The sequence below is a fragment of the Myodes glareolus genome, chromosome 2, assembly GCF_982192425.1.
Source record: "Myodes glareolus chromosome 2, mMyoGla1.1, whole genome shotgun sequence".
NCBI classification, from domain to species: Eukaryota; Metazoa; Chordata; class Mammalia; order Rodentia; family Cricetidae; genus Myodes; species Myodes glareolus.
Window position 1 is genome coordinate 20,011,755 of NC_142027.1, and position 10,092 is coordinate 20,021,846.

At 33.5% G+C, this 10,092-nt stretch overlaps 1 non-coding gene across 1 annotated transcript; it reads left to right on the forward strand.

Moving 5' to 3' along the window:
• Positions 1 to 5,490: 5,490 nt before the first annotated feature.
• Positions 5,491 to 5,594, forward strand: LOC146895693 (U6 spliceosomal RNA). The gene has a single exon (XR_015000705.2). It is a non-coding gene; the product is annotated as a U6 spliceosomal RNA (small nuclear RNA).
• Positions 5,595 to 10,092: the final 4,498 nt, after the last annotated feature.

A 10,092-nucleotide genomic window follows, 5' to 3' on the forward strand; every position in this document is an offset into this window, starting at 1 on the left:
GAGAGTAACCATTTGTTCAGGCAACTCTAACAAAAAAGCACTGAGTAGGTAAATAAAAAAGAGACATTTGTTATCTTGTAGTGCTGTAATTTGGTAGCCCACAGTTGAGGAGTCAGTAAGGTTGGTTTCACTCTTGTTTGTACATGTACACTCCTACAGTGTCCTAACATGGCTAACCTTGTGTAGAAAGACTCACATTAATCCTTCTTTGTTCTTATAGGACACCTGCTTATTCGAATATGTACTCAATGCTGAAGTACCACTTGACCTTAATTATCTTTTCAGATGTCATGTGTCCAAACATAGTTACAGAGGGGTTGTCCTGTAACCATATATCTTACATATGTTTCTGTTGCTGTGATGAAATACCATGATTAAAAACAAGTTGGGAAGAAAGCGGTTTATTTGACTTACACTCTTAAATTATATTCCTTTACTGAAGGTAATCAGGACAGGAACTTAAGCAGGGCTGGAACTTGGAGGCAGAAAATGATGCAGAGGCCATGGAGGACTGTTGTTTTCTTGCTTGCTCCCGATCTTTTACTCAACTTGCTATCTTATGAAACCCAGAACTACCAGCTCAGGAATAGAACCATTCACAACAGTGAGCTGGAAGCTTCCCCACCAATTACTAATGAGGAAAAAAGCCCACAGTCAAAACTTTTGGTGGATTTATTTGATTTCGGTTCTCTCCTTTCAGATTACTGTAGTTTGTGTCAAGTTAAGATAAAGCTATCCAACATATTAATAATTTATTGGCATAATTTCGTGTTGACTTAGGTTAGATTATAATTCTTCCTCTTTATTGACTGGATATATATTGCTTAAACTCATCTAAAAACCAACTATTTTATTAAGATTCACGTATTTTCATGGTAAAATAAATCATAGATTAGAATTAACGTGCACATGGGATTATGCTCACCATAGAAACCGCAAGGGATTACATACAAAGTTCATTGGCAGATGTGAATACCTGCTCTTTGTTTTTTTGGTGATTAGTGTCCCAGAGAACCTCACAAAACACATATCCGTTGTCTTGGTTACACATTGGAATGTGTGGCGAGACCTGACACTGAAAACAGAATGCACACTGGCCACAGGATTTGAAGAAATCAAGTCTCCTGCTACCTAATGTTTACAGTATTGGAAGGTACTATGTAGTCTGCAGCTAGGAAAATAAGCCATCAACACTGTCACCTATGCAGGAGCACCAAGAACTGTAATAATGACTAGTGTAACAATGTATATCCACGGGTACAACTGTGTCATCAGAGACAGGGAGAAGTATCTGCTCCCTGATTGAATTTAAGGCCCAGAATACAGGGTGAAACACAGACTTGGTACTGCGAACTTTACCTAGGGAACTTATTGGCCCAATGTGGAAATCTACAACTATTATTCTTCTAAATGGACATAGTATTAAACTGATTTTTAAAATTTATGACTACAGGCTATTTCTCATGATTCCTGCTCTCTAGTATTCACACTGTAACAATATATAATATAATCTCCTCTGTTGAGCTGTGGGGTAGATCTTGGACTTGATGCAAGTCATTAGAGTAATATATAGGTGAAAATCACTTGCTGATGCAATTGAGATTGCAGATTCTTATGGTTCTTGAGTTAACTTAGAGAGTGACTGTTCTTACTGAATCTGAACTAACAAATAGAACAGCCTACAAAAGTATACAAGACACTACCTAAAGTCAGAACTTTCCTCTTTGTCACTGACTTCTTGTTAGTAGGTAGATTCCCATTTTGAGTAGCCATGATGAAAAATGCAATCCTGTATAGAATTCTGTATGTATACAAGTGTATCAGATTTTCACTTTCAAGATAATGAAGCACCTCTCCTATAGCCACAAATAAATCATTCTTTTCACCAAACAGATTGAGTATGGGCATTAATATTCCAGTAAATTATTGTGAGAATATGGTTACAACCCATAACTCTACTACATCGAAAATGTATGGAAGCAAATAACATAGTTTAAAATGCAATTGGAGTTTTAACTTTTATAACATTTATCTACTTAATTATTATTTAATGTGTATATTGTGTATGAATATGTGTCTGGCAATAAATGTGTCACAGTGTCCTTGTGGAGTACTTTGGAGGATTGATTTTTACCTTCCATTGTGTAGGTTCCCAGGATAAAATTCAGTTTACTGGGCTTTGTTGCAAGAGCCAAAACACTGAACTGTCTAGTTGGCCACATAACTGAAATTTTGATCTATGTGAAGAAAGATAACACATACACACACACACACACACACACACACACACACACACGTATATGTAATATATATACATATATATATATATATATATATATATATATATATATAAAATGATGACATGTCAGTCATTTTATTATAGTTTTGCAGCATTAAAAATAACTGTCCTCAGAAGTTGCCTGCAGACCCTTTCAGAGTTTACTATTCTAGGATATTCAATCCCCAATTAGTCCAAATCTGAACAATGGAATTAAGATGAGGCAAGGATAGGAAACTGTCTGCTTTCTTATGTCCTTTGTAGAGGCAGTATGGTATGGGCCTAGGAAAGGGAATGGCATCAGAAAACCAGGGCGTGGAGAAGATTGACTAGAAAATGGTCTTATTTTTCTATCGAGGACAATTGATTATAATTTTGCACATTATCTGGCAAGAACAAGGTGCCTACATCATGTCCTCAAACTACCTGTCATGATGGTAGTAATGGTTTTACTAAATGAGCCTCCTTCAACTTACTGGTAAATCATAACTTCACTTTATTTTACTCAGATAAATCATCTCTCAAGTATATGACTATATGGACAAGAGGGGGAAAATTCACATTTACCTTGACTCAATGTTAAAGAAGGTGAAATGGGACACAGTTCTGGTCTCTAACTTAGTAGGCACAGGAAAAGCTCAGCCTTGACTCTTGGGAATCCAAAGATTAATGAACACAGTTCCCATATCTTCTTAGACCTAGGACATTTAGAGAATTCTATATCTAGGCTGAAGATATACATTGATTCCCTCTTAGAGGAATTCCTACATAATTGAAGGAGACTACACTTCCTTCTTATGTAAAAGGGGGTACTTTGCATGGCCTTAGGGGAATTTGCTGTTTCCATGCGAACCTATGGATAATTGAATAAATCTTTTCCATGGACAGAAAAAAAAAAACCATAAAACCTCAAAGAAAGGAAAGAAAGGAGGCATAGATCAGATAAATCAGATGATTGGTATCAGTTTCTGTTTGTCTGGTCCTCATGACCATCAGCATCAGTTGGACTATTACTTATACTGGTGAGTCTACAGGTGTAAACTTGCATCCTCAACTGCACTGTCAACCACATCAGAAGATAAACTTAGTAAGGTACATAGTAATTCCTTACTATGAATGATGTTCCCATAGAACAAGATGAGTCTAAAATTTGACTCATGAATATAGAACCTGTGAGGAGTGTGACTGGGCAACACAGTTCAGAGGTTTCTCTATCTTGCATTCTTGCTGAGTCCATTCAAGTTTAACCAGAATTCGATCTCTTTGATAAAGAACCCCGCAGAAAATCATTTCACTCTATTGTAGGACCTAAGGTCAAGATGTCCGAGCTAGGTTATCTTAGCTTCTATTAAAGTGTCATCTTGTACAGAATCCCTCCTGTTAACTCTTATCTTAGTTTCTGGTACACTGCTTGATTCTCTGAAAGCCTCATGTAGCTGCTAAGTGAGATGCCAGGACACAGCTTTTACCTTTAAGAATCCTGTGATCTTGACACACAGGACTATACTTAAGTCCCAAGTATAGAGTTTTGTCCCAGAAATCTGGAATAAAGATTCTTCAGGTGGCTATAAATTGTGGCTGAATGGTCATCTTTTATGGGATCCCCACAACAATCTGAAACATTATTTTCACAGAAAGTAAATTGAAAATTTAAATGTGTGCCCAAACCTCAAAATAGTATTTGTTAAACAATACTATCCTATCAAAAATGTATCACTAATATTCCTCAACAAAGTAACCTCATTAGAATGAATTTTTTTATTTTTTAATGTTGACTACTGCAACAAACTATTAAAATACATTTTAATGCAATTTATATAAGCCTACAGAAGACTGAGTGTGTCCAAAATTTCACAACCTAAGATCTTACAATTCTTGATTTTGATATTACAAATCTCATGGTGCCTCAACTGCTGGAAAACAGTCCTACTCTTTTAGGTCTAAGACCAATGCTCTCAGTCTGACTCTGCACAGTTCTACTCAGTGACAAAACCCTAGGCTAGAGCTCACAGTTTTATACTAGGGGAATTTATTTTTATGGTAAAGCCATATAAATTCAAAATGAAAAAGAAAACTGAGGAATTTGTTAATATTATGAAGAGTCAGTCTCGAAGATTACATAACTTAGGAAATAACATCTAAGGGACATTGTTTTTTTTTATCAGAATGTGAAATTTTCTCCAGTATCTGAAGCAAATTCAAAAATATCAACAGATTATGCACTTAATAAACTGCCATGCTTGACCTAAGTTGCCATGAAGACAGTAGCATCAGCCTGAACTCTATAGTCTCCATGATGATTGGATACCCCATATGATGGAATAAGTTAAAACCTTAATGTATAAATAATGAACCTCTATTAAAATAAAGGATATCATCAATCAAAGCACTGCAGAGTAACCATAAACTTGTGAAAATATAATGGCCATGAAGGTACAAGCTTTATAAATCTTACATGGTGTAGGATCACTTCACTGAGAGACACTACTCAGTATATTCCATTGGAAATGAATTGTGAATGTCATAACAGTACTGGAATATTCATTTAAAATAATAGCTAGGCATCTTGTGATAGTCACTAGTTAACTTTTAATCTCACTTAGTCTTGAACTGTGTTCCATCTCAGACAAATATCTAATTGCATTTAATTCTGAGACTTCCATGTGTCTAAAATACTATAGGAAAGAAAGAACAAAGAAAGAGACAGAATGCTTTAAGAAACACACAGTCTCTTAAAATAGGTTTAGTGTCTTCTCCCACAGTGTTTGTACTTGCTAAATTCATTTAAACCCTTATTCATTTAAACCATATTTGCTGTCTTTGCTCAGAGTTGTAAAACTATTTGATATTCATATCTTTGATTTGCGGATTTTATTATTTCCAGTAAAATTTCAATTCCAATTTAATAAAACTTTTAAGCAAAACAAGACGTGATTTAGTATGGTACTTATAAACCACTCTCTAAGCTTTTAGAAAAAATGTATAAGAGAACAGTAGAAATTAATGATATCTCTTTAGCAGAAATTACGTATCTACTGTCAAGCTCTTCTCTTCTTTGTGATGTCTCATATAAGTTTTACCTGACTATTTAGAAATATGTGATATACTGTTATGACAATGACCTCATACTACAGCTATAATATTTTTTAAAGTCATTTGATGTAATGCCACGTTAAACAGTATAAAAGGCACCCACTTAAGACTTCTAACCTATGCTCACTTTGGCAGCTAATACACTAAAATTGGAATGATACAGAATGAGAAGATTAGCATGCCTAAGGATGGCACTCAAATTTATTAAGCATTAAAAAAGACTTCTAAACTAAAATTAAGTAAAATTTAATTATTTTTAGTCATAGTTTTTAAAGTGTCAATATGTACAAATACTGCTTAATTTTAAAAAAATACATGTGTATTCAATATGTAGAAATAAACCACGCAATCATCTTCCATTTATGAAAATCTGTACTGCTGAACTCAAATTTTCAGGTGGTATATAAATAATTAAGTGATATGTATTAACAAGAGCTATTCTGGTGCTTTAGCTATTACATGAAATCACATCATTCAGTTTTAGAAACAGGTTATAATCTGAGATTGGCCATTATTACAAAGAAAAGTAAATATTCATTAACTAATAGCACAGTTGTCTTGAAATATACATATTAATTGCAGCAGAAAATATTACAGAATACGCACAGCAATGGTCAATATGAATGTTATGAAATTTTATTTCAACAAATTTAAAAATTCTTTCAAATATTACAGCCCAACTACAGTTTAATCTCCCCCACCTATTCCTATTTTTCCCCATCTCACCTCTACCCAAGATTCACCAGCCCATGCAGTTCCTCTCAAAAAAGAGTAGGTCTCCCAGGGATTTCAACCAAACACAGCACAATATGCGACAATAATACCAGGAATGTACTATCATATTGTGGCTGGACGGGGTGACCCAGTAGGAGGAACAGGTTCCCATGAGGAGGTAAAAGAGTCAGAGACAGTTCTTGTTCCCACTTTTGGAGTCCCACAAGAACACAAAGCTATTCAGTCATATGTATCTGTAGAGGATTTTAAGCCATAAGACAAAGTAGCCATATGAAGAAAAGATGTCAATACAAAATCAAAATACTCACCATAATGTGAAACCCATAAATGATTATTATAATTGAGATATTGAAAGAAAAAAATAAAATAATGAACACAATTTGCTTGTGAATTGTATTATAAATATTGCATAATATTCGACAGGGTTGTAACTAATACAACTCCTTATAAATTTTTAGGCAGAGTTCTATCAACTTCCCCCTCAAGGATATGAGATATCTGTGTTGTCATTCATTTTATTACTTGAATGTTAATTGTCCTTTATTAATGAAATGATTTTCTTTGAATTCACCTTCCTATTTATCTTCTCTAGGATCAAGAATTATAGGCTCAATGTCCTTTATTAATGTCTAGAATCCACTAATGAGTGAGTACATGCCATATTCATCTTTTTGGGTCTGGCTTACCTCACTCAGTAAAGTGTTTTCTATTTCCATCTGTTTGCATGCAAAATTTAAGATGTCATTGATTTTTACCGCCAAGTAGTACTCTAATGCGTATATATTCCACACTTTCTTTATCCATTCTTTCATTGAGGGGCATCTAGGTTGTTTCCAGGTTCTGGATATTACAAATAATGCTGATATGAACATAGTTGAACAAACGCTTTTGGAATATGATAGGATATCCCTTGGGTATATTCCCAAGAGTAGTATTGCTGGATCCTGGGATAGGTTGATCCCGAATTTTCTGAGAAACCGCCACATTTATTTCCAAAGTGGTTGCACAAGTTTGCATTCCCACCAACAATGGATGAGTGTTCGCCTTACTCCACATCCTCTCCAGCATAGGCTATCATTGGTGTTTTTGATTTTAGCCATTCTGATAGGTGTAAGATGGTATCTCAAAGTTGTTTTGATTTGCATTTCCCTGATCGCTAAGGACGTTTAGCATGACCTTAAGTGTCTTTTGGCTATTTGAACTCCTTTAGTTGAGAATTCTCTGTTCAGTTCAGAGTCCCATTTTTTTAATTGGGTTAATTAGCATTTTAAAGTCTAATTTATTGAGTTTTTTATATATTTTGGAGATCAGACCGTTGTCTGTTGCAGGGTTGGTGAATATCTTCTCCCAGTCAGTAGGTTGCCTTTTTGTCTTACTGACAGTGTCGTTTGCTTTACAGAAGATTCTCAGTTTTAGGAGGTCCCATTTATTCAGTAATAACCCTATGACTGCACTGATCAAATACAAGCATTTAGAATGTCATTCCCATACCATATACATAATCTCTTTAAATTATTAATTTGTTTATTTTATGCTTTTTAAAAGATTTTATTCATTTATCTAAATGAGTGCTATACCTGCATGTACTTCTTTATTCCAGAAATGGGTATCAAATCGCACTGTAGATGGTTGAGAGACACCATGCAGTTGCCAGGAATTGAACTCAGGACCTCTGCAAGAACAGCTAATGCTCTTAACTGCTGAGTAATCTCTCTGGACCCCTTCTTTTATACTTTTCACTAAAACACTTAGTGTGGTAAATGCCACTTTGTATAAAATGCAAAATTGTTCTACTAACATCTCTGAAAGCTCAGAGAGTATATAAAGAGCATGTCATATCAACATCTACATTTTTTGTCAAATACGTTATTGAAAGAGACATGATCACAAACTTATCTGCATCCATGATTGACAGCATTGTAAAATATGTGCAACAAAGAATCATGTAGCATTTGATAGTTAGTAATTTGCTATTATTCAGTTAAAAATTTAATTGTCCAAGTTAATTTGCAATGTTCCTAGCATTTAGAGAGAAAGCCCAATGACACGGCATAATTATTTCACTGTATTTACTTTAAGCACACAAATTCTATGAAAATTAAGACAATTCTCAATAACATGGTTTCAGTGTGAACATTTTGAATATTTAAATGACTTGAGAGATTTAAAATAAGACTTAAGAGTTTCACTCTACATTTTAGTCTTAAACATATATTAATTATAATGTGTTATATCCAGAAATATGTATGACTATTAAAATACCCTAATGTTGTTTCCAAATATACCATTTCCAGTATATTTCAGCAATTTAAATATAAATTTTGTTTGATTATATTTTATTCTGGAAAGATTTTATAACATATTTTATTTTCTTATACTTGAGTAACAAATTGAATAAATTATATAAGATCATTACACTCAAGTCATTGAAGTAAGTTTTGAAATTATCTGTGCAATCTATTTGATACTTTCCCCAGTTTTAACTTTATGACAATGTATGTGTTCTTCTTCAGTACTAATTAAATTGTGATCATGAAAAGATTTTTAATTTTCTTTAATCTCAGAATGAAGTACAAATTAATTCATTTATTTTCATTATTACGAAACTTTCTTGCATAGACTGCTGAAAAGCTAGTAAAGATTAATGACCTAAGATATTTATTGAGTCAGAATTATATACTTGTACCCCACATTAGTGAACTGTAGGATTCAAACAGGAATTATATTACAAAATTTGAAATTATATGTGTGCATCTTTGTTTATTGTATTTAAATAAATGTTTCAAATGAACAATTTAAAAGTTCATTACCTTTAAGAAACAATATGGTCTATTTGACCAACAATGCTATTTTAAAATACAATTTTAAAGGGCAGATAAGGTTCCTCAGTTGGATAAGGCATTATCATCAAGCCCAATGGCATGAATTTGATCCTTGCAACCCATATGAGAATGAGAGACATGACTTGCTCAAGCTGTCTTCCAACCTGAATGCTATCTCCATGACAGGTGCAACCACACACACACACACACACACACACACACACACACACACACACATCTATGTGCCATATAATTTTTGGCAAAAGCATTTGTTTCTAAAAGAACAATATTTTATTCAAAGCTATGTATTTCTACTCTTTTATCTTTTTACCTGCCCCCAATTATAGCCTCATAGATAAGAAAATAATTACACTAATTTTCAAAATACAAGAAGTCAAGACGAGACTGACATACTCTTTTAGAATGCAGGTGGCTGTTAAGGCAAGCCGTTGTAATTCTTTCTCCTTTTTATAAACGCATCGACAATTTACTGTTTCTTTTATGATCAACTTTAAGAATCAAGGAAGACATTTTATGTTGAAATACTTTAAGGAATTATGACAGTATAAAATATGAAAAAATAATGTTGCAACTGAGGAAATAACTAGATAGGAACTCAGAGAAAGAAAACACAGTTTCTTTTTGGGTGAAAAGGCAACTTATTAAAAAAAAATCTGAACAAAATTATTTTTTCTATTATAATTTTCAGAAAATTGGATACATTGTAAATTATAAGTAAAATTAGCTGATACTTATAATTAATAAAATTAAAGCATTATATGTTCAATGAAAGGTAATAAAATAATAGTTACTATAAGAATATTATGGGGATATGACTTGATGTAAAGGTTAGGGAATTTTGTGAGCGGGGAAGCAAAGCCCAATAATAAGGGTTAGGAGCATACATTTGAATTGCAGAAAAGGATACGATGGAGTACCCACAGCTGCCAGCCCCTAAGAAATCCTTGCCAATGTTTTTTGCTATTCCACAAAGACCTGGAATATCATTGTTTTAGGATATTCCCTAAACTATGGAAACTATCAAAATGTCCCAGAGCAACTAAACTTATTACTTCACTTGGAAATATTATCTTTGTATCATTTATCTTTATTGTATTTTAGGTTACTTCTCTTGGATAGCTTTCTTCTAAGCTATATAATTTA